Source organism: Wolffia australiana, chromosome 5, assembly GCF_029677425.1.
Source record: "Wolffia australiana isolate 7733 chromosome 5, ASM2967742v1".
Lineage (NCBI taxonomy): Eukaryota > Viridiplantae > Streptophyta > Magnoliopsida > Alismatales > Araceae > Wolffia > Wolffia australiana.
This window is the reverse complement of record NC_135839.1, coordinates 14,935,151-14,942,500: the sequence shown is the minus strand read 5'-3', so window position 1 is coordinate 14,942,500 and position 7,350 is coordinate 14,935,151. Positions and strand designations below refer to the sequence as shown.

The window sequence follows — 7,350 nt, the reverse complement described above, 5'->3', positions numbered from 1 at the left end:
GTCGGACGCCACAGCTGGGGGGCGGATGGCAGTCACGAGGAAGCCGCGCTTGAGCATATGCTCGCTGGCCCGGAGGGCTGTGGCCTCGGAGCCAACAACGAGAGAGGATGGGGCTGCTGGCGGGGTGCTTAGTCATTGCCGCAAAATCTTGCACTTTTCTCCAAACAGCCTGCCTGCGCCATCCCTCCTTCCTGGCCACCGTCACCGCAGCTGCGCGAGATTTGGCGAAAGGTTAGGAGGGGTCGTTATCCTCGTCATTTGTGCGCAGCGCTCTGGGGAGGGAAGAGAACGAGCGCAAGTGGCGGGCATGTTGCGCAACGGGGGGCTTACCATAACAGGCCGCAACGACCGGCAATGGGGTGGCAGTCGTGAACATGTTGGGGCGACCAAATCCACGGACAAGGTTTCCAAATTTGTCGCTGCAGGCGATGTACCCCGAGACATCCGGTGGTCTTGCGGAGAGTGCCGACGATGATGTCGAGCAGGTCCTGGATGTCATAGAGCTCTCCCACTCCGCCGCCAGTCTTACCGCAAACAAGCGTTGTATGTGCCTGAGAGGTTTCCGCGACGGGACGGGCGTAAGAACTAAGAAGGAGACGCCCGGAGTATATCGGAAGATGCGCGTAGAGTTCGGAGGACCTACTTCGTCGACGACGAGCAAGAAGCCGTGCTTTTTTCGGAGCTCCACCAGCTCGAGCATCGGTGCAAAGTCCCCTTCCATGCTGAACAGGCTGCGCAAGAAAGAAATCCACCAAGGGCACGGGAGTGGAAGCGATCGTAAAGAGAGCAGGGCAGACGCAACATGCATAGGTCCACCACCTACCTGTCGGTGACGACGACCTTCTTCTCGCTGGCGCAGTTGGTGAGCAGGAGGTCCAGGTGCTGCATGTCGTTGTGCCTGTAGACGGAGACGACGGCCTGGCGGTGGCGCTCCATCATCTGGAGGCCGTCAATGATGGACGCATGGTTCAGGGCATCGGAGAAAACGGCAATCTTCTCAAGCGTAGTCGGCCGCGCGGATGCGGCATTGATGGAGGCCACGGCGCCCAGCGCTGCGAACAAGGCTGTGTTGGCTGCGAACCCCGTCGGCGTTATGACGCACGCCTCCTTGCGGTGCAGCTCCGCCAGCAGCGTCTCCAGTCGCCGGTGGTACTCTGTGTGCCCGCTGATCAGTGCCGCTGACCTCGGACCCATCCCGAAAGCCTTTGACGCCTGCGCCACGAGTAGGTCCTCTCATGCGATGCACTAGACGACGCAAACGTTGATGTAGAGCGTACCTTGATGGAGGCCTCGCGCACAGCGGGGTGGCCGCTGAGGTTGAGGTAGTCGTTGCCGGAGAAGAGAACCATCTTCCTTCTTACCGGCTCCCCGTCGCTGCTAGCTCCAGCCGTGGACTCCTCCACCTCCACGTCCAGCAAGGTGCGGTCCCATGGTCCGGGACCTTCTAACGTCCGGATGTTGGCCAAGGGATCGTCCTCGGCGTTCACCCTGGGGAGGCACATCTTGGGCAAGTACGCCAAAAACTTGGCCCTACCCCCCTCCGCAAGCGCTCTGTCCACCGATTCCTCCCACGTGGCAGATACCGATGCCATCTCAACTCCTTGCGCAGGCGAATGGCAGATATGGGCTTTTCCGGCAGGCCGGGCGGGAAAACTTGGGCTAGCCGTCGGTCGACCTTAGGGGAGGACGAAGAACGGCTTCGCGGTTGTAGCACTGGCCGGTGCACGGGAGGGTTATTTATGCGGGAACGGGCCGCCGTCGCCGTCTGCTTCCGAAAACTATGACGATGCCGTCTTGGGTGGCCGGCGCCGGCGCCGGCACCTTTGATTTCTTTGACAGCTCTCTCCCGAGGCTGTCCTGGGTCCCTTCATTGGAGTGCCAATTATGTTCGGCTTCTACCCTCGGTCGACGACGCTGATTATGCCAATTATGTTCGACTTCTACTCTCGGTCGAAGACTCTCGCGGCCAACGAGGGTGTGCTAATTATGCTAATTAACTCGTCAAAATAAGGGAACTCTGGCGGACCCCCGCAACACGAAACGCGAAACTTCTGACTTTGCCTGTGAAACGATTTGCCCCCCGACTTCACCTCTAGTCTATCCAAAAGAGTGGGCGGCCATCGGAGGAGCGCCAGCGGTATAGTTCACGTCCTTTGAAAGTGTGCAGGCTTCCTTCCGGTTCAGCGCATGCAGCCGGCGCAGAGGCAGGGGCAGGGCCCCGAGAAGGGCGCGAGACTATCCACCAACCGAGTATATTGCTGATAATCTCCAGCCTTTCCGGAAACAAATACGACTTGGGCCGGGCCAAAGACTGTTTCATTCGGGAAGATCGGTCCGCGGACTCATCCCACGGAACCCGCGACTGTACCGCTCATCATATGACGGGCTTTTGAACTCCGCCTCCGCCTCGTCAACCTTCTTCGCACATCACCGATCACAATTTCGAAAGGCGATGGTTGAAAGCTACTGTCCGACAGCTGCAAGATGAACGCTGCGCTGAGGTCCGCCTCGTATCCGTCGTTTCAGAGAACCACTGGTCGTATCAAACAGGCCAAAGACGATGACCCAGGACGTGGCCTGACGGCAAGGTTAACAATCGTCGGGTGCCAGTACGCCCCGACCCGTTAGTTCCTCGAGGATGCCGTCGAAATACGAGTATATTTATCTTTTTTGAGACGATCAGATGTTTATAACGCTACGGGACGACCGCCAAATGAGATATTGATCGCAAGCCACGTCGAATCTATGTTTGGACCTTTATTCCGCAGGCGTAAGTCCATGGCCTTGAAAATTCTTCAAAGCTTTTACGTTAAATGAGCTAGGATCACACTTAGAGCATGGGCTAACATGTACAGTTTTTGACAACTTTAAAATGGTCACACAACTTTAAACGTCCATGTCGTTTTCACGTCAGAACATGTACGACAATGCAGAACCGCTTCAGCACACCAAGCACAGACGATAGGCAACAAAGCAACAATCCGAAATTCCGGATGACGCCGACTATCGTAGTCGTCATAATTTCCTATCACCTTTATCACTTCTTCAGAATTCTTACTTGTCCCAAGTCAACTCCACGCCATTTATGATGTGGAAAACGTTTTTAACGCTGTCTATCATTCTAGCTACATTAAGGATGAATGGCCCGTCAATTCTGTCAAAAAAACTCAATACACCCCGTAGATTGGCGGCATCTAATACATCAAAATTATTTAGGTTTCCATTATTATATGAGCTTAGAGTTTAATGTATTTAGATTGAACAACAACAGAGAACGCCAGATGAACATTGACCTCTGAACCTTCCTCTCACTCACTGCAATTAAAAAACCCTCTTTTTCCCATCTAAAATAGAGCGGTTTAACTGACCCGACCTTGACGACTATGAAAACACAAAAAAATATACTTCACTGAATTAATAATATCGCCTCGAATGATGCCAAACATGCTGGTATTTACGTGAAAATCAAATGCCGACTTTTGTGTGCTGACTCCGTTCAAAAGGCATGGGAAGTAGTGGATACAAGCAGATGAGAATAAACATAAAAAAATCCATGCACCAACAAAAGGCCACAACAATCCACAAATATATGTGGTATGACCCCCCCCCCCACTTGATATGTTTACATCTCTGTCAACATTCATTGACACCAAATACTTCCATTATAGTGCAGGTGAAGTTCTTAAATCTAAGCTCATGAATACCTGAAATATCTAAGTGAATGACAGACATATCACAGGTCGTAAGTCACTACCATTAATCATGTGTTCACGATATTCCTATCTGAAGGATGCTCGAGAAGGATATAGAAATATATTGGAAGAGCAGCACTACCTATTCTAGCTCTTACGATGAGCATGGATGATCTCCTAAACATTATCATTTGTGACGCGAACTTTCTATAATGGGTTTTTCATGCGTAGAGTGTTAACCAAATAGGTCTGCACGAATCCCTGGATGGTATTTGACAAACGCAAATCATGGTGTCCTTTTCACGACGTTGTGAATTAATTTTACCTTCATCAAATAAATTATAAAATCATCAAAACTCAGCAAGGCACGTCCACTGGTGGGTGAGGTCGTCCCCACAGGGAATGGCCTTGAGAGATGGATCTAGCTCTGAAGTTTGGATTAGGAAGAATAAGGTAATAATATGGAGAGTAACACGAATCAAAACGCAAGATAATGAAAAGTGATAGGATAGGTATAATTTATTGATGGGTGATTTATGTTTGGTTGAAATTCCTATGATACTGTAATATGTACTAACAAGTATAGATAGGATGGCAGAGAGGAAGGTTTGTATATATATGCCATATCTTGTAAGCTTTCACCATTCTTATCGTCATTGTTCTTTATAGATATTATAGGCAAAGCATACGTACCGGAACAAAATAAATTTATCGTACTAAAGTGAAGGGAGTGTGATGGGGCACGCCCAAACGACATCGATGAAACAGCAACGGAGTCATCTTTGCCATCATCAGCGCCACTGCCGGTTCGTATCCAGCCCGACCGGCATGTCAAAGCATCTCTGAAGACGCTGGGTTTAAATACCCCAGGTAAAGCACGTCTGTGCACATGTTCGCTTTTAATTATCGGTTTCGTCATCCAATTTCATGTTTCGTGTTTGCCACGACGAGTTCACCATACTTCGCCGCGTGACGCATCCGTATCGTCGCGTTTATCCATCATATTATTTGAATCGTTCTAAGTTTCCTACCTACGTCTTTTTCTATGTTTCAAATGTTGTAAAAGGGTCCCTTATTGGGCCCATATGTGGGCTGTTGTATTGGGGCCCATCACGCCATTAAGATGGCCATGATGGGGACGTTCACAGTCAGATCTGGTTGCTTTGTTTGGCAGTGGCACTTTCCAGGTCTCATGTGAGAAGAAGAGAGTAGGACACTAAGAAAGAGAAGGAAGAAGGAAAGAGGAGAGGGAGGAAGGGAAGGGAAAGGGAGAAAGCATTAGAAGCAGGCGTCATCACCGACCGCTGCAGCCAAGGGCGACGTTGCCCTTCTTTGTGGTCCCATTGACCTTTGCATGTGTTCTCGCACCTTCCAGTTGGGCGTTCATGGCGAATGCTTGGCGAAGGTCAACGCCAGCACCGGTCAGTGGTCTTTGGCTTTTCCTTGCAACGGTTCTCCGGTCGGTGTACCCCAAGGCTCTGCCTCGACGCCCTCAGGCCTTCTTGCGACCACTGCGGATCCACCCTAGATTGCCAGGGCAGCCTGTCGTCGATGGCATCCACTGTTGGACTCCGTCCGTGTTGATTCATTATCTGATTGATCCTCCTGGCTCAGCCGATTAGCTCGGGCCGGTTCGCCATTGTACGCCTCCCTCCTCGTCCTCGCCTTTCTAGGACGCCACGCTCCCGTGTCGCGATCCTGCTCCCGCTGGTGCCAAGCCGTGCCCATCAATGACACGGCACCACCAACCTGCCTCCATCAGTCTGTGCATTGACAAAGAATGCGACGATGAGAAACCTCATCGACGAGGTATGTCGTTCCCTTGCTCGCCTTCATATTACCATCTTTAGTATATTTTTGATTGTGCTCCGCTACCTAAGGGGTTATAATAGGTAAGAGGATTTATCCAGAAAATCACGAGTTGAGTGCTTCCATAGACACGGGCCGAGCCTATCTGTTACATGCAAGCCCCTACGGAATTATTCCGTTCCGCGGCGTGATCGCCGTCGTCGCACCGACAAGGGTCACAAGGTCACCGCCCTCCTCATCGGTCGTCTCCCAGGAGCTTGGACTCGGCAGATTTTCCACAAGTCGGACCTGCCCGTACACTCCACCTAGGTCACTTGCGCTCACGTAGTTACATTCACCTTAGTGAATTACCCGTCAGACGATGCGATTGACGACGTCCAACATCAGAGAGACGGAAATAGGTAGTAAAACCTTCATTCGGAGATTTTAATTTGGACCTAAGTGTAATACTCTAGGGAGCGAGAACTTGAGATAATACCCGTAGTTGGAGATATCTTTAGTATGGTTACCTTTCTCTAATTGATAGCTCGGTTGTAATGAAACATGGAAGAGGTAGATATTGGAAATTGATGCGGATCAACAAAGTGGAGATAGTGCATCTATGTATTCACGTATAACGAACTATGAGAACAACACCATACAGGAAAGTCAATAATAACAAAATGAACAAGAAGCAACGATTTATTAATGGTATTTAGGTTAACGAGGTGAAGACACACACACACATACCTATATATATACACATATATATATGTCTATATATGTGTGTGTGTATATATATACAGATAAGTATATGTGATAGGATTTTTAAGCCGCAGGTCGATAAATAGGATAATTATTTTGAAAGTTCTACTGAATTAAGTGTGGAGAAAGAGGTCCGGCTGATAATAGAGGACGAAATGGTAAATTATGAGTAGATGATATTTCTGGAATCAGCGGCAGATTGACATATGCACGGAAGAAGCATTTTGGTGTACTTTGGATAAAACATGAACGCGAAATGAGAGAAACGTGTATGTAGATTTCACAAATTAAAGGTGGACGACAAAAAGCAATAAAGAGGCTATTCCAAAAGGCTCAAATCAGAATTTGATATGTGCGTTGATTTAGAAAAACTCATCCCAGCCTGGGATATTTTAACATTAATTTTCCACCAGATTGAGACCAGTGTTTTACTAGATCCACACAGATTTGCGCAAAATGATAATCTTGTTGGAAACAAATGATTATATTACTCTCCCATTTTTCAAGAATTTTGTGCTTTGAGACCAAGAAGGGCCTTGGCTTATTCCAAGAACGATTTGAATACTGATGGATTTTAACTACTGACTTTAGAGTTGACCGTTTGTACCTTTGAATTCATAGATGTTACCTTTGACCAATGAATGGGGCTGTTTCCAGTACTCACAAAAAGGAAGTGTCTTGTACAGGAGAGAGACAAGCGACATATACAAAAAGTAAAGGGCCTTGGACAAAAAGAGTTTAAATGATTTAGGCAAATATTGTTTGTCTGTAGCCATGGACCAACCGAATATTGATGAATACAAATCCATGAGAGAGTAATTGAAAATGGTTCCCCTATTACAAACCAATCATTCCAATGTTCCTCGAAGTTATTGTACCCATTGGACCATTATTTGGCATTACGATTCTGATTGATGGATATCTCTAATCGAGGAAAAAAATAGAATCAAACCAGCTTTTTCACTTTTTTCGAAATTAGATATATGTTGTTTATGGCATATTTTTGTGTAGTTATATGATTCATAGTATTATTTCCTATCTGATCAGTAGTGAAATCCATATTCATAGTCGCGATGGGATCTAGTTGTTAAAAAGGACCGACTCG

At 48.1% G+C, this 7,350-nt stretch overlaps 1 long non-coding RNA gene and 1 pseudogene across 1 annotated transcript in view; both read right to left on the bottom strand.

The window, feature by feature from the left end:
- LOC144703851 (uncharacterized) overlaps positions 1-106 on the bottom strand; it is a 523-nt gene extending 417 nt beyond the window's left edge. Inside the window, exon 1 of the long non-coding RNA XR_013581649.1 lies at positions 1-106. This exon is cut by the window's left edge and continues 8 nt beyond it. This is a non-coding gene — a long non-coding RNA (uncharacterized LOC144703851).
- Positions 107-232: 126 nt separating this feature from the next.
- Positions 233-2,432, bottom strand: LOC144703409 (8-amino-7-oxononanoate synthase pseudogene; annotated as a pseudogene).
- Between the last annotated feature and the right edge of the window lie 4,918 nt (positions 2,433-7,350).